Here is a 22,876-nt window from a genome sequence, read left to right as displayed (position 1 = left end):
AGGTAAATGCGTAGAACACTATTGCGTTCTAATTTTAAGACATAATAAGACAATTCCACTTGCGGAAATTTCCCGATCATTGTTTCATACTACAACAACGTTCAACTCATATATTTTATGTTAACAAGGGCAGACACGTAGTATGCCACCAGCTAGGCCCCGAACCCACGACTCCTGTTTACTGGGTCCCCCCCCGATTTAACCGAGACACACCACACTAGCGTCGAGCTCTAGACAGGCGTACCGTATCACATATTACGGTTTAAATTCAGAATAAAAATTAAAACAAAACCCCACTACAATTCGAGGCATAGATGATAGCTTTGACATGTTTGTTATTACAAATCACTAAGAGGATATAATCACTATTTCCAGTTTTTTTTGCATCTTTAAAATACACGACATTTATACAACATGGTATCCTAAATTGTTAAGCTTACTAAATTTGTTACAAGGGCGAATGTATTATTATGTGTCAGTCACGTTTATAGTCCATATTTTATTCATTATTTTGTGTTTATTTCTTATAATAGTTGTTTTAATCTATATTATTTGGTTGTTTTTATCTTTTAATTTTGTCACAATACTAAATATTAGGCCAAAAAATAAGATAGAAATAAAATTTAGAAATGCCTTAAAGTATATGGACGGTTTAAGCAGACCAGTTTGCGTTTTTTCTGTGTAATGTAAAACGCCACGCTGAGCCGCCCCGTCTCCGTTATAACACGGCGGAAATAGGTGGCAACTGGACACAAAAAAAGTAATGCGCGATGCGAAGACGCTAATTTTAATTCTTGCACTGGTTGGACAGGAATAACATGCTAAGTTGTGGAAAGAATAGAAATTACACTCAACTGGTATAGGCCAACTTCATTGAAATATAAGTCGTAGTTACTAATAACTCAATCAATGTCCTACATACTACCATCGGTCTTTAACTATCCGGAACTCACACATTATTAATTACTAAGTTTTTCTAGATCAATACTACGATAGTGACGTAGTTTCTTGTCATTCGCGTTCCCTTTTTGATATTGATGAATAGTTGTATCCCTTTAGCCCCTCTTCTCTTTTCTCGAACGACAAAGAAAAAAAATAAATATGCAAAAAACAAAAAAAAAAAAACAAATGATACTAATCTGCAGACAACTGTTGAGCTTACTTTTTTATTATTCAAAGTCGACCAGAAAAGATTTAACTCGTCTTGCAAAAATCCTTAAAATTTTGAAACCATATTTTATTAAAACAAAAGGTTATTTGCTTTTCTTTTATTTTCCAAATGTGTGTTTATTTTTGTCGAGATTTGGGTTTTGTAACAAGAAATGTATCTTTAGGCCATAAGCAATCGTGTAACTAGGCCTCACATTTGATGGGCGACATGCTCTTATTGGGCTACACATGAAATGCAACAAAAACAACAGTTGAAAATATTGACAATACATTCCACAGACATATTCTAGATATCTACACATATTTATAAACGAAAGATGAACCGGCGTGCACACATCAGGGGTTATATTTTTTTCACTATACCAACAACAGGAACTCGCCAGGACGGAAATAATTTATTTTTCTTTGAAGCCTTCTATTCTTCCAAGACTACAACAACAATATACTATCACTTATACAACATTAACGACTCGATTGTACAATGGGTTGTGCTTATAATTTTTACACTTACGTAAACAAAACGAACAACATAACAATTAATATCGCATCCCGCATCAAAACAAATCCGTGTTAAATATCACTTCATACATGGCAATGATATAAATCCTTTTTAGATATACATAATAATCAAACACAGCTCCACCAAATCAACCACTTATTGTATACAAGAATGATGAATACCAGCAGCTGTTCGTCGCGTGTGGCGACCACACTGAGCTTGCGAAATTTCACGAATAGTCACTGTTTAATGAATGTATAAATGGTATACGCGGTACCAGTAAAGCAATGTCACGTAAGTTAAACAAATGAAAAACACATACCACCACCGCGGATTTTTGTGAAATTTAATTTTTTTGGCAGGACAATTTACCTTATAATGTAAAAACACTACTGTAAGAGCGATTTGGAGTAGTTCTTGACAGAAAACAATTCCACGAGCACACGGCCAGGGTTTGGCATTACAAGACAAGTTCCGACTTGCACATGTGTAAACGGCGGACAGCGAGCGATTATTTGAACATTTCCTTCTCACACAATACACCATAATTGGCTTTACTGGCATAATACCAGAAAAAGTGTGTTAATGTTAATCTTGTGCGATAGTAGTTTGTCACCGAGATATTTGAATGGTCCCCTTTAAAATTTATCACAGGTGACAAAATTACGGATTTGCAAATAAATGACAAATAAAAAATGAGGTCACATATTATGTACTCAATACACGAAATCTGAATATTCAACCATCTAACCCATGATTATTTGGTGAAATGTATCCCGTTAGTGGCTTTGGGACAATGTAAGTTTAATTATCCTCACATATGAGACTACCAAACTTCCTCTACGCACTAGGTAGGGCGGTTTAGAGGCCCAATATTCGAACTATAATAATCTCTCAAATTATATCCTATGTTGTTATGTAGCTGACAAAGCAGATAACCGTGTGGTTTGTGTAACAACCAGGAAGGCTTTCCTTTAGGCACACGATAAACTGGAAATTACAAACAGAACCCCGCAGCGTACTCTATATATAATGTGACAACACAAATATTCCTTTTCAAACAATAGGTAACAAACACACATACATTGCGAGCTTCATTTCTAAAAACACTACTACACTATCCAAAACGAACATTTAAACACATTTTTAAAGGGGAGCATATAAAGCGAGATATCGTGCATATTTGTTATTGGCCGCAAATGTTATCACCTAACCGTGCATCAATACTACCTACTATCAAAAGTCGTATAAACTAATTGCTTAAAAGTTAAATAAAATTATTTAAATTTCATAATTACTGTGTTCGTCCTCACACTACTTTGAGTTATGCTGTCTATCACTGCGCGCTACTTCACATAACAGTGAATATGTCGATCTTCTGTGATACAAAAGTTCGCCGGCCAAAAAAGTTTTTACAATAGACGATACTTGTAGTACCAAAACCTTCAATGTTTTGGGTCCTTGAAAATATGGAATTTACATTGTTAGTTATTCGTAATTGGTTTCAGAGACTTTTCCAGTTTTTTTAATGTAGATTTGTATTGTGGCCATTAAATTAGAACTGGAATCCAAAGATATATAGCAGGGCAGATGTCTGGCGTTGTGCAATTTTCACCATCTCGTATTTGCATTTAAAACATAATTGCGAGTAGCTAGTTAGCCTTAAATTTTTATGACACTATACAAATTAACTCCAGAATAGAGTTTTACGGTGACAACATTTGGGGGTCGCTTTAACGTTCCAAATGTATGAAAGAAATTATTTTAAGTCGATTAATATCTTAGATGCCAATCTATACCGTGGATTTATCGTCAACCCTTAGATTTTCAATCGTACATTTTCTAGTCAGGGATTATACTGAGTAATATCGTTAAAAGACTTCACACAATTTATTTTAGTCACCACACTATTAAGGGTGGTGCTGGAAAGTTTGATTCTTCATGGTGACAACATTTCAGAGTTAGAAAATTTGCAGTTCACTTATCTCACTCGTCCAAATATCATGTAACTCGTCGATATTACTAAATGACATCCCTTCGAGCTGTGTTTTTATACTTATTACACTATCTGGAGTCCTCTTACGCTTTCATAGACTGACATACGCCTTTGCCGCGTGTCATCTATCTATCCCTCCCTACGTTTATTTCACAGACATTACAACAGTGAAAGCAAAAAAGTTTTATACTTATCGATTCATGACAGTACCCGCGGGCTGGATCACACTATCGTTCGCTACAATAACATGCAGCGGAGTGTGTAGTTGCCGATCAGCCGCGGGTCCCTGACGATAGCTACACTTATGAATGAAAAAAAGTAGCAAAAAAAAAAAAAAAAAAAAATTAAACTCAATGAAATAAGATATGTTTTTTTTGCGTACAATACATTTGATTTTACGGTATTTTTTTTCAAATTAATATGCAACATCAATGTATTATTGTGAAAACTGATGATAATTTAATATTTTATTTCGGACAGACAAACATAATTTTTTTTCAGATATAACACGTCTGTTTTCGTTTTAATTGCATATCGCATTTCCGAAGCTTCTGTCAGCCGTCACAATAACTTTTGACACAAAAAAGAGAGAAATACTTTACTTTCTATCCTAAATAAAAACCAATTTAATTTTCCGCGTTTTTTTATGTATGATGGCTTTTAATTATCATGTCAACAGACACATCACTGTACCTTCATGCTACATTTTGTACATGAAAAACAGACACTTATCTACCTTGAAAAACTTTTATTACGCATTTCCAAAAACAAAAGTTAAAACGTTAGAAAATATATATACTGCGGTGACCGAAAATTCTTTGTACAAACAAGATATATACTGTGAAATTCCCTGTGTTAAACTTTGACTAAACTATCAACGCATGTTTTTTTAACGCGGCTTTATACTGTGTGCTGTTTTTGGTTTGTTCAACACCTTATTCTGGTTTAATTGTGACCAGCAATATCCTTGTGTCTGTGTCACCTCTCTGCCACGTAGTCTGCTGTTCTAAGCTATAAGCACCTAGAAGTATGAATTTTTCAAAATTTACCATTCGCCTTTAAAGTTGTATGTGCTCTAACTAGTGGGACCATGTTAACATTGCGATGATATTTGCTCTTCAGTTGATCTATTGAATATGTGATCCAATTAAGCTGTGAAATCATTCAAATTGTAACAGAACATGAATGATTCCTTACATCATACACGATTAATTCTATAATTCATAATAGAGTAGTGATATGTCAAATTTCGTGTTTTACTGTTTCTTATTTCAGTATAGAATGGTCTTAGCAAACCAGCGAGGAATCACGTATCTACTACCATTCATATAAACAAACGTAACACTTTTGAAACTGGGTAATGGCTTAGACTCACACCCTAGGGCTTCCGAGGTAGCTCAGGCCTAATGAGCTCATTTTCACCGCGAGCACTATATCAATGATAAGTAATAATAACGTCTGAATATTTACATCAGTACTCCGCAAAAAGCAGCTTTGACCAGCACATACATTGAAAGGGTAAAATTAAAACTTATGGGATTGTAAGCTATGGTTATACTAGCGAAAATGTTTTTGGAAATTTTAGGTGCGTTGAAATATTCATATTCAAAAGCATTACCGTTTATTCGTGCGTATAAAAAAAAACTAAAGGCACAAGCTAACTTTACTCTAACAACTTACTTAGTATCGTGGAGAAAAAAACACAGGATAACGATAAAATTACGCAATGATCACAGAGAACAGGGATTATAAATGATAATGAATGAACAGCGTTCTTGTAAGCATTGTTATAAATCTAAATCGCAATCTGATTAAACAATATTACAGAATCCTTGTAAACCAACTCTCACTCCGTTCAATATCTAGGATCTGACATTATCCCATATGGGGTCACGTTCGGGATTGACCCTTTTACCATGTGTACTCCAGATCAAAATACATTTACTACACATTTCTACGCGTCAATTGATAGACGACTAATTACGTCCCAGTAAGCATACTAAATTTTAGCATTGTTATGCACTTTGGGCAAGCATGACTACGTGCGCGAAAATTATTCGGACAGCTTTTTCAAACTAGTTCGTCCCCAGTCAAGATTCTGGCAGTGCCAATTTAATTGGCCATTTCCAAAGGTCATCCTGACGTGACCCCCCTAATGGGATGTTGTCAGATCCTCATATCAAACGTAGTGATAATAAGGATCTGTATTTTAATCAGATTGGGGCCCAGCTCCTCCTGCCCCCGGGGGGGGTCAGAGCCAAAATTTATACAAGTTCTGTTCCCCTTCCCCCAAGGATGTTTCTGGCCAAATTTGATTACAATTCATGCAGAACTCTAGGACAAGTAGCGATTTATAGGATTAACCTCTATTTCCCCTATTGGGCCCCGCCCCTCCTGCCCCCGGGGGGTCAGAGCCAAAATTTATATACAAGTTCTGTTCCCCTCCCCCAAGGATGTTTCTGGCCAAATTTGGTTACAATTCATGCAGAACTCTAGGACAAGTAGCGATTTATAGGATAAACCTCTATTTCCCCTATTGGGCCCCACCCCTCCTGCCCCCGGGGGGTCAGAGCCAAAATTTATACAAGTTCTCTTTCCCTTCCCCTAAGATGTTTGTGGCCAAATTTGGTTACAATCCATGCAGAACTCTATGACTAGTAGCGATTTAAAGGAAAATATTGACGGACGGACGACGGACGGACGACGGACGCCGCGCCATGGCATAAGCTAAAAATTGCAGGTACTTAATTTCGTCAATATGAACCGCGGATATTACTAAATTAAATCCTTCGTCTGTGTTTTTTCTGGGCCACGCTTTCTGACTGAATACATTTGCCGTGTCATCTATCTACCTCCCTACTTTATTTAAGCATTAAAAAGTGAAAGAAAAAAAGTTTGCTACTTATCGTCGCAGACCCGCGGCTGGTCACACTATACTTCGCTACAATTAGACGTGTAGTGTAGTGCGATCAGTCGTGGGTCCCTGACGATAGCTACACTTATGAATGATTCTAAAAAATTAGCAAAAAAAAAAAAAAAAAAAAAAATCAATGAAATAAGATATGTTTTTTTTGTGTGTACAATACATTTGATTTTTAAGGTATTTTTTTCAAATTAATATGCAACATCAATGTACTATTGTGAACTGATGATAATTAATATTTTATTTCGGACAAACATAATTTTTTTCAGATATAACACGTCTGTTTTCCTTTAAATCGCATTTCCGAAGCTTCTGTCAGCCGTCACAATAACTTTTGACACAAAAAGGAGAGAAATACTTTACTTTCTATACTAAATAAAAACCAATTTAATTTCCGCGTTTTTTATATATGATGGCTTTTAATACCATGTCAACAGACAAATCACTGTACCTTCATGCTACATGCTTATCTGTGTTTTACTTGAAAACTTTTAGCATTTCCAAAACAAAAGTTAAACGTTTAGAAAATCCATATTGGTGACCGAAAATACTTTATAACAGCATACATATTTGATATTCCCTGTGTAAACTTTGTTAATGCATGGTTTTTACCGCGCTTTATTAAACGTGCTGTTTTTTGTTTGTTCAAAACTATTCCTGGTTTGATTGTGACCAGCATATCCTTGTCGTGTCACCTCACTGCCACAGTATTTTGTTCTAAGCTGTAAGCACCTAGAAATTAAATTTTCAAAATATTATTTGCCTTAAAGTTGTTTGTGCTATAACTCGGCGACCATTTTACAATGATCTTTGTTCTTCAGTGATCAATTTGAATATGTGATTACTTAAACTGTGAAATCATTAAAATGAACAGAACATAAATGATTCCTTATATATAACGTTAATTACAATTCAGAATTTATGTATTGTAAAATTCGTGTTTTAATCTTTTTTATGTTTAGATGGGAGCAAACCTGCAGGAATCACTTTACCATTATTAATAACGTAACACTTTGAAATGAAATGGTAGACCACACCTCGGCTTCGTAGTCAGGCCTAATGTGCTCATTTCACCGCACTATATATGTAAGTATAAGGATTTTGGCAGTAACTGCAAAAAAATCTTTACAGCACATATTTGAACGGGTAAAAATTAAAACTTATGGATTGTAAGTATTGTAATACTAAAATGATTGGAAATTTTTGGCGTTGAATGTCATATTCAAAGCTTTCCTTTATTCGTGCGTATAAAAAAATAAGGCACATATAACTTTTAACAAACTTACTTGTTCGTGCAATGAACACAGAGAAAAGGGATTCAAATGATAATGAATGCACAGAGTCTTGTAAGCATTTACTAAATCTAAATCGCAATCTGATTAAAATACAGATCCTTATAACCACTCCGTTCAATATAGGATCTGACAATATCCCATATGGGGTCACGTTCGGATGACCTTTTACCATGTGTACTCCAGATCAAATACATTTTCTACACATTTCTACGTCAATTGATAACGCTATTTCGTCCCAGTAAGCATATACATTTAGCATTGTTATGCACCTTTGGGCAAGATGACTACGTGCGCGAAAATTATTCGGACAGCTTTTTCAAACTAGTTCGTCCCCAGTCAAGATTCTGGCAGTGCCAATTTAATTGGCCATTTCCAAAGGTCATCCTGACGTGACCCCTAATGGGATGTTGTCAGATCCTCATATCAAACTTAGTGATAATAAGGATCTGTATTTTAATCAGATTGTCTAAATCGTGAATATGAATAGCCGCATAAAAGCACAAAATTTAATTTCAGCATTTTTTTCTATTGCGTCTGAGTATCGTTTAAACACAGCTAGGGCAAACTCTTTCTTCTCAGTGTTGGATCATACTGGTACAACAGTACATAAAGCAGCGGCAATAAGTATTTATAATCCAATTCATTGTGAAATCATCAAGGCAGACAAGCGGAGGAACGAAAAGAAACGAGAAAGGAACATAACTATGTCTGACTGATTTACCATTCATTGTACAGGTTATTTAAAGCGAATAGTCGGGCAAGTGACTGTAAAATCGGTAAAAATGGTATTAATATATCCGGTATAATTTCTTATGAATTAGAAAAATAAAACTTTCCGTCAAAATCGCTGTACATGCGAAGAAAATAATAATATCTATGGGAATCCTAAAAGTCCTCCCGGACGGCTAAGAGTGCAGTTCAATCTTAACGCATGCGCAACACCCACCACTCTCCGTAGTAAACAAAACATGGCTACCGTAGTTTTGAACCAAAATGTTTCCGCCAAAACAACCAACTGACTCACCTAAAATGCGAAAGGAAAGGCAATGGAGCAGCGACAATCCCAACAACTGACTCGGTAAACATTACGACGCATGGAGAGTGTTAATACAACTTGTTATAGTGAAGAGAACAGTTCAAACGAGCACGCGGCTCCGGACCGCTACTGTACGTACCTAGGCCTACTACGTACCCGGTACTCCCTGCTCAGCTGGATTGTGAGTGAGTCTTCGTATTTTGATCATTATGTAAATAGTCCCTAGCAGTATTTTTTCATAAATGAGTGGTCACATATGGTCACATGTTTCATACCTGTTCCCCAATCGCGTAAAACGTAACCTTGGGGTAAATAGCGCTAGCGGTTCTTTAGTGGGGCCTCTTTAGGGGTAATGAATGCCCTGTATGCTACCGGTCAATTCATACAGTTCTGATGTAAATTTTTGTTCTGTACATGTTCTGGTAGTGTTATACACATACATTGTATATAGGATTTACATTGTAGGTTAACTGGTAAAATTGTATTGTATATGTTCTGATATACACATACATATGTACATGTAGGTTTTAGCTTGTTCTTTAGATATATTTGGAGGACACATACAATATTATTTCTGGTCATAATAATAAATAGTGTTTGTATATTTATTACAACTGTACCTGGTTCATGTGTATATGACAAACTTTACAGAGTTGAAATGTACTGCAGCCATGTATCATTTATAATTATTCTGAATTTTTGTTGGAACTATAGATAATGAATTTTGTATCTTTTTTGAAACAATATTTCAAGAGTCAAGAGTCAAGAAGTTTTATTTAGAGTCGCATACATGGGGAACATAATAACATTAGCACTGTAGTGCTATTCTTGCGACAAACATATGTAAAATATCACAGTACAAACAGGTTAAATATATATAGACAGACAACAATTTAACTATAGCAAGCATGCAATAGATACATGATATGGAAACAGCTATCACAGTTTAGCAGAAATAAAAAAAAAATTAATTTAAAGGTAATAACTTAATAATTACACTTGTATATCACACAAAAATGTTACACAAAAAAGGTTAAGACACTGAAGTGTAATGTACATAAATGCTAATATAGCAAAGTGTAAAAATTTACAGGATATACACTAACATAGTGTGAATTAAAAGTAGATATTGAAGTCATAGGTAGAAAACAAAAGCTAAAAAAAGATTTATAAAAGTAATGATCTTTGAAAAGGTTTGAAATATCACAGGTTATATGGTATAATTACAAGTAGGTAGATTCCAAAGGGGAACAACTCATCCTATATGGTGTGTACAGATGGTACAGGAGCAGATCTGTGTATCCCAGGTGTGAAGCAGTCTGCGAAACGAACTGTAGTTTTCAGCTTGCCGACATTCATTTGGCAGACTGTTCCACACCTGAGAAGCAGCGAAACGAAAAGATCTCTTACCATAAGTGGAGGTGTTTACCCTTGGAATCTTTACCAGGTTGTCCTGTCTAAGATTATAAAAAACTTCTTTCTTCTCAACAAGATTTTGTAAAATATGAGGAGAAATATCATTTAAAATTTTAAAAACTTCAGAGGCCATATCTTTCATACGCTTAACATGTAAAAAATCAAGTTTGTGCCTCCTTAAAATATCGAAGACTGGGGAAACATAGTCATTGTCAATAAAACGAAGTGCTCTCTCCTGGACTTTTTCCATTTTCCTAGTATTAGTCAATGTACAAAAGTGCCAGGCAAGTGGACAATAGTTAAAATTTGAAAGTATGAAAGACTTAAAAATGGTAATTTTCCCCTTCTTTGTAAGATTATTTCCCAGTCTTTTTAAAAACAGCAAGTTGTTTGGCAGCATTTCTACAGAATCGAGATATGTGGGCATCAAATTTAAGAACAAAGTCAATATCTACACCTAAAAGTTTTACAGTATCTTCGCACATAATCTCAAGGCCATCGATGTTAAAAGATTTAATAGAATTTGTTGTCTTCTTTCCAAAACATATAGCCTGGAACTTCTCTGGGTTGGCCTTCATACCATTAAAATTAAACCAGTCTATTAGAACTTTACTCTCTTTTTCTAAGCAATCTTTCATATGTGAAAAACTATCACCTATCTTGAGAGAGTATTATCATCTGCATAATTATATAAAACACATTTGTAAACAAAGGTAAAAATATCATTCATAAAATCAGAGGTCCGACAATAGAACCCTGGGGGACTCCCTTCTTCACATCTGTCCATTCGCTGGTCTCTGGCCCCAGTCTGACCTGCTGCATTCTGTCACTCAGGTAGCTGCCGATGAAGTCAATAGCTGACTTACCCAGACCATAAGCTTGCAGCTTCCCGAGTAGCAGGTTATGAGGAATGCAGTCAAAAGCCTTGGACAGATCCATCAGAATAGCTCCTGCATGCTGATGGTTGTCCAAGGCCTGCCTCCAGTCCTCAAGAGCTCGCAGCAGGACAGACTGGCACCCATAACCGCTCCTGAAAGCTGCTAGGAAGGGATTAAAAATAGACTTAAAATATTCACCTAATTGGTTATGAATAAGTCTTTCAAAAATTTTTGACACAGAAGGTAAAATACTTACAGGCCTGAAGTTACTCTTATCCATAGGGTTGTTTTTCTTAAAAATCGGTAAGACCTGTGCTTTCTTTAGGGCATTGGGAAAATGGGAAAACTTTACACAATGGTTAAAAAGGGATGTTATAACAGGAGTAAAAGCTACTGATTCTATCAAATGCATCAGTGACACATTCACAACTTATAAAATGTTTTCTCTAAAATAAAAAAAAACCTGTAGAATGAACCTACATTTATTCATGTATATATATTTGAAATTGATCATTTCAATTTTTGTCATATTCAACAGATATAAAAAATTGCTTGTTCTTTTTTTCAGGCACCATGCATGCATAGTGACATGAATACAGAAAGTTCATCCCTTGGACCTGTATACAAGTGTATGTATACATATACATACAATTAGCATCATATGAAGACTGAAGAATGTTGATTTGAGTGCTCTTGAAAGTAAACTTTTCCAATATGGACCTAGAAGATCATGAACAGAACATTTAAACAGTATTAATTTATTAAATGTTCCTTTCAACTGTAATCATTAAATAAAATTATGATGCAATACTTTTTCATTGTTTAACTTTGTAGAAATATTTGTTTATATTAGTCCTCTAGATCCAGTGATTATAATTCTTGCATCCATATGCCTGCCCATTTGTTTGTCAGGGCTTGTGAGATAGCTTTTCAATTACTTTTAAAATATAAGGATTTTTTTTTACATATAGCAATATAGATAACATTGTCTTGGATTTCTAAATTCTACTTTACAAGAGAGTAGACTCAACATATAAATAAAACCATAAAACTAGCAAGTTATCTGAAATGTTAAAAATCTTTTTGTCTGAACCAAATTTCACATTTATTGTCTATGTGTAACTTGTACATAGACCATTTATGTATTAATACTGTAGTAACAGTGATTACAAACACATAGACTAAAATGTAGTATGTAGTACTATGTACATCTGTCTTTGATTTGAGTTCTAAACAAAAAAGTGGTACCTATTGGGAAGTTGTGACTTGGGCGGAGGGTGAAATACAGAAGAAATAGCTACACATGGAAAAAAGAAAGATATACAGTACCATATGGATTCAAAGTTGCTCCAAAATCAATGAGACTAAATAACCAAAAAAAAGCCATGTAAACCCCAAATATGCAATGACCAGATCAATGATAAAGCACCCTTCCACTTCCAGTTATCTGTAGCTATTTCTTCTATATTTCAACCCCCCCACTCAAGTTACAACTTCCCAACCTCATGATTCTTCTGTCTTTTAGCCCCCCACCCCCACCCCCACCCCCACCCCCCCAACACACACATACCTGATTGATTGTCATGTTATTTCAGGTTCCTATTCAGGTATTATTCCTAAAAACCAAAAAGGGTATACACACTGTGTACTCTCAAAGGAGGGAAACCACTTCATTCAAAAATGGAATTTACAATTTCATCTTAATTTTGAAATTTTCAATTTAATTATTAATTACTGGACTATTAAAACAGTATAGAACCCCTCGACAAAGTACTGTGGTACACATTTCTCTTAATTAATTACTTTTCTTCAACTCAATCATCTTTTTCTCCAGAGCACAAAAAAGAACAGGAAACAACAGAAAAGGAAAGTAACATACATGTAGGCCTATATGTTTTCTGGAAATATATATGATGTGTTAATTCTCACAGCATAGGCCTACATGAATTTGAAGAATTAAATATTATCAATGTTTGAGAGAATTTCCTAGTTGTAATTCTATAGCAGCTACATGGAATGTACGTTTACATATATACATTGTACGATACATATACATCATAAAAGTTTCTTTCCTTCCAGCTGGACATTCATGTCATCTCTCTCCAGAACTCAAATATTGTTTACAAAAAAAAACCAACCAGAGACATAGATAATTTAATTAAATCTCTGCAAAAAACTACACGAATAATTGAACACATATATTGTACTTGTAAAATATTTATGTATGAGCTAATTTATTTTCACATCTTTGACAGCTACATGCACGGACGTTCTATGGAACGTTTTCGTGTGGTTTTAAATGGGAAATTATGTTACGATTATTTGTATTTAACCTTCATGATTCGGTTGATGTAAAATACGACGAATGCTATGCTGCAATAATTGCCCCTTGCCGGGGCCCCATCTCTGCATCGGCCGAATATTTGTGTCGATTTCCATGTACAAGATGCTTTTATCGAAAAATGCTTACAAAGCATTGTCATTAATGTAAGAATACTTCATTTGCATCAAATGTATCATCTCAAAACAACAATTTGCATACCGCATTAGTGGTTTATCACACGAAACGAAACCGACACGACTGAGAAACACATGTCCATGTTGACATTTCCACGCAGCCTCGTTTTCAAAGAGTTTGGAGAATTTATATTTAGAACTGCTAAATTTACACGGGGCTTCCCCAAAATTTCAATGGTCAAAACTGGACACCGTAAGCAGAACTTGACCATCATTATGGTATACAATGACTTTTGGAAGGCCAAAGAACGCATTTAGACTGGTTTCCTTTGCCCGACTATTCACTTTAAGGATATTCAAGTTTATTTTCATCAAACATTATTTTTCTGATTAAGTTCTGAAGTTGTTATTTGGTTTTTTTTTTTTTTGTAAAATCGATCAGACAATTGTGTTTAAAGGGGCAATTCACTCAGTATAATTCTTTTACATAAGCAAGAAGCAAAATATGGCATAAATGTATTGTTCTACATTTCTTATGAAACACATAACATAAAATATTGACACGTCATTGTTTAGTATTTTAATTAATATCGTTGAAATATCAAATCGTTGATCAATACGATTAAGCAGGTACAACATGGACGCTGTACCTATACCTGAGCCAAAGTCACGCATGTTAAACAAATAAACTACATAACCACTGAAAAGGTGATAAAATGATTTTTAGGCAAGACAATTCACCTAATAAGGTAAACACACTACTCTCAGAGCGATTTGAGCAGTTCTAGACAAAAGCTGCAGTACTATACGAGCAAGGGACAGGGTTCGGCATACAAGAAGTTCGACCACAATGTGTAATGGCGGACAGCGAGCGAGTTTAAACATCTACACACATGTCACAACCATGGGCTTTTCAGGCATATTACAGTAAAACCGACTGATCTAATTTCCATTAGAACTGGATTTTACCCGATATATATACAAATTTTAATGTTCTCTTAGACCGAATCGTCCCTTTAACTACTTCTGAAGTAAATCTGTTAAAATTTCTTCATAACTGGATCTTTTGTTGTCAATCCTCTGAATTAAAGCTGTTATTTGTTTACTTAAAACTCGATCAGTTAAATCATTTTTAACTTATAAAATAAAGTTATAAATTTCCTTATAATTCATAAACTGTATGCTACAATTTCATTTCACATTTTGACATTGTTAGTAGCAATCATAAAGTGATTTCGGCAGGAATGTTTTTATCTAAACATACGTAAGGCATAAAAACCACATTTTTACAGTACATAATTAATGTGTTGGAACTATCCTTTATAAGGCATATGAAACCATTTGAATGATTTTCACAGCTTATTCATCAAAACCTTATGGTTTTCAATAGATTAAATGGGAAAACATAATATGCCCTGCAGGTAGGGCGTTAGAATTATACCTGCTGCCCCTATTGCATGATCGTAAAAGGCGACTAAATTTAGGATCTTATCTTTTCTTCCTAACTGACTTGATGTTTCCTAATGCCTCCCTTGGCACCGCCTCACTTTTGGCCTGGAGTTGAGCGTTCGCCCCTGTGAGGAAGGCTCTGGGTTCTGTCCCCTTGCCGAGACACACCAAAGTCTATAAAAGTGGTAGTTTCTACTCCTGCTTAGGGCTCAGCATAACGGGAGTGGGACGACTGGTTCGCCCGTTGTCAGTATAATGTGACCGGGTGGGGTATGTCGCTTGGTGTCTTCGGCCGCATGCTTCAGTGATATAGCACTTTAAAAAAGGGCAACAGTTCCACTATACAAGAAGACACAACACGAATATACCACAGTCTCACAAAAAACGCACCTCGCACACATACACGCAACACACCGCATACATGGGAGGCCGTCCTTACATGACCCTTGCTGTTAATAGGACGTTAATTAATCAAACAAAGAAACAAACAAAAAGGGAAAACATAGCATGTCGAAATTTTTTAGCCCAGTTACGGCACATGTAACTTTAATGATTACAAAGAGAAAGAAGGCAATATATAGTTTTGAACGGGCAACTACTAGAACATTCACAGATCCATCTTATCTCCTGTAGAGGCAAGTATATGTACGTATGTGGTGTCGAACATAAGCTTAAACCCCATACTTGTCAAGAAGTTATGAAACATATATTACAAAAATCAATATATAATTTTATCCCATGTTTTCTCATTTACATTATTGCAGTATGTTTTTTTTACAATATCGCAGAAGCCTATTGCATCCTTCCAACTGTGTTTGCTGTAAAGCAGCAAGTGGAAAAAGAAAAGACGAGTCTCTCATAGAAACCCTTTTCATCTTTCATAATCAAATAATTATATAGAATGTATTTCGGTTTAATATTCATATTTTGCAGTGAACCTATTGTAAAATTCAATTATACGTTAAAAGTGAATAAATCGTCCATACAAAAGTTTATATTGCTTTAGGTGACATAGTCACATGCAATAAAATCAATGAGTCGTTAAAAACAACAGTATTGATTTGGCAGACAGTAGTGCATAAGCGGTATTATTACGGTTACCATTGGTGACAGGGCAATGCATAGGAATCTCTCGCGTAATCAGATCTATATCACATGCTAATATGTTGAATCTATCAAATAAGATGAAATCTTGTTTGACCTCCAAACCTTAAATACATTGTACTTTAGATGTTACAAATTATTTAGAAAACAAGAGAAAATTCCTTCATTCAAGTTCCGAACTTACCTCTGTGTCTTGGCTTTCACAACCAGGAAGTTCCAAGCATTACAATTGATTTGCGATATCGACGGACTTAGGTATGGTTATACGAATTTGTTCATGCACATACTGCATATATTAGGTAATTATATCTAGTATAGTCCACGGGGTACTTCTTAAAGACTTAACTCTTTGAATGGTGTGTTTTGTTTTTTTTGTTCTTGTTAACGTTGTTGCTGCTGCAATAGCTACCACTCTAATAAGAAAATAAAATTATAGATAGGATCCTACCACATTGATCAATTACAAGGATATATACAGAGGGTGCGGGTGGGGGGGGAGAATATTTCCTTACCTTGAGGGTAAGACAGAAAAAATCTGTAACCGAGGAGGATCACGACTATCTAACTCGAGGCTTGCCGAGGGTTAGACTGCCGTGAATCTCCTCCAAGGACACAGATTTATCTGCCCTACAGTCTAGGTAGGAAATAATATTCTTTTTCTGTCCCTGTAATTTCAAAGAGTTAAAAAACTGCCTTAAACAATGTTTAACATTTTTTTAGTATTAAAAAACTCTAATTTGACAATTTGATACAGTATATACCAAATTTATGACTTCGCTTTGGTTGAAATCGCGTATTTGCTCCTTCTCGGTTGTGATTTTTCCATCGTACCCTCAAGGTATGGAAAGAGCATATAAATGTAATGTCCCTGCGACTTTTAGGTTAAAAACCCTGTTTAAACAACTGTCTTATATAAATTCATTGACGATTATGGAACAAATATGATTTAATTTTTACAAAATGAGATTCATACAGAATAAAAGGTATACAATTATGGAACAAATCACATTGCTTTAAAAAAATAAATCGCTGCAGATCAATTATACTTTTAACATTTTCATCTATATTCAGTTAACAGCAGAATTGTAATTCCAAAATTAGCCCTTTCTAGTTACAGAGTTGATGATGTTGCATATTTGAGTTGATAAGGCCTAGTTCTTGAGTAACATGCTACAATTTTGTATATAATGAATGGCTTCCCCGCTACATAAAACCCCTATAATACCGCAAAAATACAGCCAAACCCTGCATTCTGTTATCCGCAAACTTCTTTTAAATACAGAGTTCCTAGTCCGCCGATCCTAAAACCACATGGATCACCTTTATTGACTGAGGTATCATTAACATTTATATCACTCTGCTAGACCTTCAGACATGCGTGAATAAACATTAGACAATAGACTATAATTACCTATATGCAATGTATACACTATTCGTCCGTCGACGTGTCATTTGTTTTTCAGTAGTGTGGGTTTGCGACTTTGATATTCAGTTCAATACACATGGCGTCTGTTTGCGAAGACAGAGAACGTCTCTCCCTGCACATTGCGTAGGTAAATGTAGAACTCTATTGTGTTCTATTTTAAGGCATACGGAAAATTCCACTTGGGAATTACCCGATCGTCTTTCATACGAGAAAAAAATTAATCTATATTTATGTAACAGGGCGAGAGTAGTATGCCACCAGCCAGACTCGAACCCGCGACCCTGGTCTTACTGGTCCCCCGATTTACCGAGAGACATTCCCTCTAGCGCGAAGCTAGAAGGCGACCGTATCTCTATTACGGTTTAAATCAAAATTCAAATTAAATTAAAACCCACTACACTTATGGCATAGATAATAGCTGTTGACATGTTTGTTATTACAAATCAAAGAGGATATGATAACTATTTCAGTTGCATCTTTAAAATATACGACATTTATGCGCATGTATCTAAATTGTTAAGCTACTAAATTGATACAAGCGCATGTCTCATGTGTCGGTCACGTTCTAGTCCTATATTTTTTTATTAGCTGTTTATCTATATTATAAGTTTTTTTTTCTTTAACTTTGTCTAATATATAATATTAGGAAAAAAATAAGAATAGAAATAAAATAAAATGCCTAATAGTATAGGCAGGTTTACAGACCAGTTGCGTTTTGTCTGCGTAATGAAAACGCCGCTGTTCCGCCACGCCCGTTAAAACGGCGAAATCGGCACTGGACAAAGATGGCGGCATAAGGAGGGACTACTGTATAGGCATAAAGAGTAGAACAATATCTATATGACCACTACTTCTGGCATTCCCTATCGGACTAGCATAATATTACATATTACATATTATTACAACCCAATCACTTCGAAAAACAAATGATACAATCTTAACGACTTTGAATTTACTTTTTTATTCAAAGTCGGCTGAAAGATATACCTTGAAAAAACCTAAAGTTTTGAACCATATTTAGTAATAAAAAATATTTTTGCTTTCTTTTATTTTCGAAATGTGTTATTTTGTCGATTTGGGTTTAAACTACAGTAGAATGTATTTTGCAAAAGCAATCGAACTAGGCAGTGCTACACATGAAATACAACAAATACAACATGAAATATTGACAAATCCCACGTCATTGTTAAGTATTTTAAAGATGATCCACCGCTGACAAATTGTATTTTTTTCACTATCAAAAACAGGTGTAGACGATTTAGCATTTTTTCCTCTCTGCTAGGCATTCAGACATGCGTGAATAAACACTAGACAATAGACTATAATTACCTATATGCAATTTATACACTATTCGTCCGTCGAAGTGTCATTTGTTTTAAAGTAGTGTGGGTTTGTGAAACAAATACGGCGACTTTGATATTAAGTTCAATACACACGGCGTCTGATTACGAAAACAAAGAACGTCTCTCCCTGCATATTGCGTAGGTAAATGTAGAACTATATTGCGTTCTATTTTAAGACAAGGAAATTCCACTTGGGATGTCCCCGATCGTGTTTCATACGAGAGAAACTTTTAATCTATATTTATGTAACAGGGCGAGAGTAGTATGTCACCAGCTAGACTCGAACCCACGACCCTGGTCCCATTGCTCCCCCGATTTACCGAGAGACATTCCCTCTAGCGCGAAGCTAGAAGACGACCGTATCACTATTACGGTTTAAATTAAAATTCAAATTGAATTAAAACCCACTACATTTATGGCATAGATAATAACTGTTGACATGTTTGTTATTACATTAAAGAGGATATGATAACTGTTCAGTTGCATCTTTAAAATATACGACATGTATGCGCATGTATCTAAATTGTTAAGCTACTAAATTGATACCAGCGCATGTCTCATGTGTCGGTCACGTTCTAGTCCTATATTATATTATTAGTTGTTTATCTATAGTATTAGTTGTTTTTTTTCTTTAATTTTGTCTAATATATAATTTTAGGCAAAAATTAACAATAGAAATGAAATAAAAAGCCTCATAGTATAGGTAGGTTTAGCAGACCAGTTGCGTTCGATCGTGATGAGGATCTGCGTAATGTAAACGACGCTGTGCCGCCACGCCCGTTATAAACGCCAAAATCGGCACTGGGCAAAGATGGCGGCATAAGGGGGAACTACTGTATAGGCATAAAGAGTAGAACAATATCTATATAAACACTACTTCTGGCATTCCCTATCGGACTAACACTATTACAACTCAATCACTTTGAAAACAATTGATACAATCTCAACGACTTTGAATTTACGTTTTTATTCAAAGTCGGCTGAAAGATGTACCTTGAAAAAACCTTGTTTTGCACCATATTTAACAATTTAATTATTTTTTTTTTGCTTTCTGTATTTTCAAAGTGTGTTATTTTGTCGATTTTGGGTTGTAACTAGAATGCTTTTATCAAAAGCAATCGAACTAGGCAGTGCAGTCGCTATTTGATATGACATAACCTTATGTTAGTTCTAAAAGGGACAGTTCAGTCAGGCGTATTCTGATACAAAAAAAGGAAAATATTACATATTATATGTATTGTTTTACATTCCTGATGAAACAAATAACATGAAATATTGACAAATTCCACGTCAATGTTAAGTATTTTAAATGATAGCTTTGAAATTCGAAATAGTACAGCATTACGATTAAAAATGTATAATATACACGCGGTACCAGTACCCGAGCCAATGTCACGTACGTTAAACAAATGAAACATAGTAAAACACTACTGTAAGAGCGATTTGAGTAGTTTTTGACAGAAGCAATTCCACGACCAACGGTCAGGATTTGGCATACAAGATGTCCGACTACAATGAGTAATGGCGGACAGCGAGCGAGTATGAACATTTCTCACACAATTCACCATAATTGGCTTTCCTGGCATAATACAGTAAAAGTGTTAATGTAATTTGCAATAGAGTTTGTCACCGATATTGAATTGTCCCTTTAAAAATATATCACGGACATAAATTACGGATTGCAAATAAAGACAAATAAAAATGAGATACATATTATGTATAAATCATGAAATCTGAATATTCAACCACTAACCTTTGTTATTGGTGAATGTATCCGTTTGTGGCTTAGGGACAATGCAGTTTAATTATCCTACACATGACTACCAAGATTCCTCTTGCACTAGGTAGGCGGGTAGGTAAAGCCCAATATGAACTTTATATTCTATATCCTATGTTGAGGCCGTGTGGTTGTGTTCAACCAGGAAGGCTTTCCTTAGGCACAGATAACTGGAATACAAAAGATACTCGCAGTATTATATATATTTGAAAATAGTTACTTGCATAATATAGGTAACACAATACACGGTTCATTTAAAAGCCTACTACCCATCCGAAACGAATTTTAATATTTTTAAAGGGGAGTATTAAGCGAGATTGGTGATTTTTGTAAAGCCGCAAAAGTTATCAACTTACCGCTAATACTACACTTATCACCTTGTAAACTATTTGCTTAAAGTAAATAAAATATTAATTTTCATAATACGGGTCGTCCTCACTACATGAGTTAGCTGACCATCGCTGCGCTATTGACATAACAGTGAAATGAATCTTCTGTGAACATAAGTTGCGCAAAAAGTTTTACATTTATTTGGTGCCAAAACCTCATTTTTGGGCTTGAATATCAATTTCATTGTTATTTTTGTTATTGTTCATAGACTTTTCATTTTTTTTATTTGGAAATGTATTGGGCCTTTAAAGAACGGAATCCAGTAATAGGTAATCATGTCTGATGCAATTTTCATCTCAGTATTTGCATTTAAAAATAATTATTATAGTTAGCTTAACATTTTATGACACTATACAAAATAACTCCAGAATAGTTTTACGGTGAAAACATTTGGTCGCTTAACGTTCCAAATGTATGAAGAAATATTTAAAGCGATTAAGACTTAGATGCCAATCTATCCCGTGGATTATCGACACCCTTAGATTTGCAATGGCCAAACCAGTTAGTCAGGTTTCTACTTGTTAAGAGGGAAAAGACTTTATGACTATTTTATTAGTCCCCCGCAATATAAGGTGTGGATAGTTTGATATATTTGACAACATTTCCAACGAGTAAGAAAAATTGCAGGTACTTAATTTCGTCAATGTGAACCCGCGGATATTACTCCCCCCAATTAAATCCTTCGTCTGTGTTTGCTTTTTCTTGGCCACGCTTTCTGATGAATACCTTTGCCGTGTCATCTATCTACCTCCCTACTTTATTTAAGCATTAAAAAATGAAAGAAAAAAAGTTTGCTACTTATCGTCGCAGACCCGCGGCTGGTCACACTATACTTCGCTACAATTATACGTGTAGTGTAGTGCGATCAGCGATGGGTCCCTGACGATAGCTACACTTGTATGTTAAAAAAATTAAAAAAAATCAATGAAATAAGATATGTTTTTTGTGTGTACAATACATTTGATTTTTAAGGTATTTTTTTCAAATTAATATGCAACATCAATGTACTATTGTGAACGGATGATAATTGATATTTTATTTCGGACAAACATATTTTTTTTTAGATATAACACGTCTGTTTTCGTTTTAATTGCATATCGCATTTCCGAAGCTTTTGTCAGCCGTCACAATAACTTTTGACACAAAAAAAGAGAGAAATACTTAATTTCTATACTAAATAAAAACCAATTTAATTTCCGCGTTTTTTATGTATGATGGCTTTTAATATCATGTCAACAGACACATCACTGTACCTTCATGCTACATGAAAAACAGTTTTTACTTGAAAACTTTTAGCATTTCCAAAACAAAAGTTAAACGTTTAGAAAATCCATATTGGTGACCGAAAATACTTTATAACAGCATATATATTTGATATTCCCTGTGTAAACTTTGTTAATGCATGGTTTTTACCGCGCTTTATTAAACGTGCTGTTTTTTGTTTGTTCAAAACTATTCCTGGTTTGATTGTGACCAGCATATCCTTGTCGTGTCACCTCACTGCCACAGTATTTTGTTCTAAGCTGTAAGCACCTAGAAATTAAATTTTCAAAAATATTATTTGCCTTAAAGTTGTTTGTGCTATAACTCGGCGACCATTTTACAATGATCTTTGTTCTTCAGTGATCAATTGAATATGTGATTAATACTTAAACTGTGAAATCATTAAAATGAACAGAACATGAATGATTCCTTATGTATAACGTTAATTACAATT

At 34.9% G+C, this 22,876-nt stretch overlaps 1 long non-coding RNA gene across 2 annotated transcripts in view; it reads right to left on the bottom strand.

Annotated features, from left to right (window-relative positions):
• The window catches only part of LOC138311820 (uncharacterized), a 69,645-nt gene that overhangs the window by 34,089 nt on the left and 12,680 nt on the right, over window positions 1-22,876 (bottom strand). For both annotated transcript variants that reach the window (XR_011206748.1, XR_011206749.1), the window contains exon 2: window positions 20,746-20,939. This is a non-coding gene — a long non-coding RNA (uncharacterized lncRNA). The remainder of the gene's footprint in view (window positions 1-20,745; window positions 20,940-22,876) is intronic.

The sequence above is a fragment of the Argopecten irradians genome, unplaced genomic scaffold (assembly GCF_041381155.1).
Source record: "Argopecten irradians isolate NY unplaced genomic scaffold, Ai_NY scaffold_0129, whole genome shotgun sequence".
Classification (NCBI taxonomy): domain Eukaryota; kingdom Metazoa; phylum Mollusca; class Bivalvia; order Pectinida; family Pectinidae; genus Argopecten; species Argopecten irradians.
The sequence above is the reverse complement of the archived record's forward strand: the minus strand, read 5'-3'. Positions and strand labels throughout refer to the sequence as shown.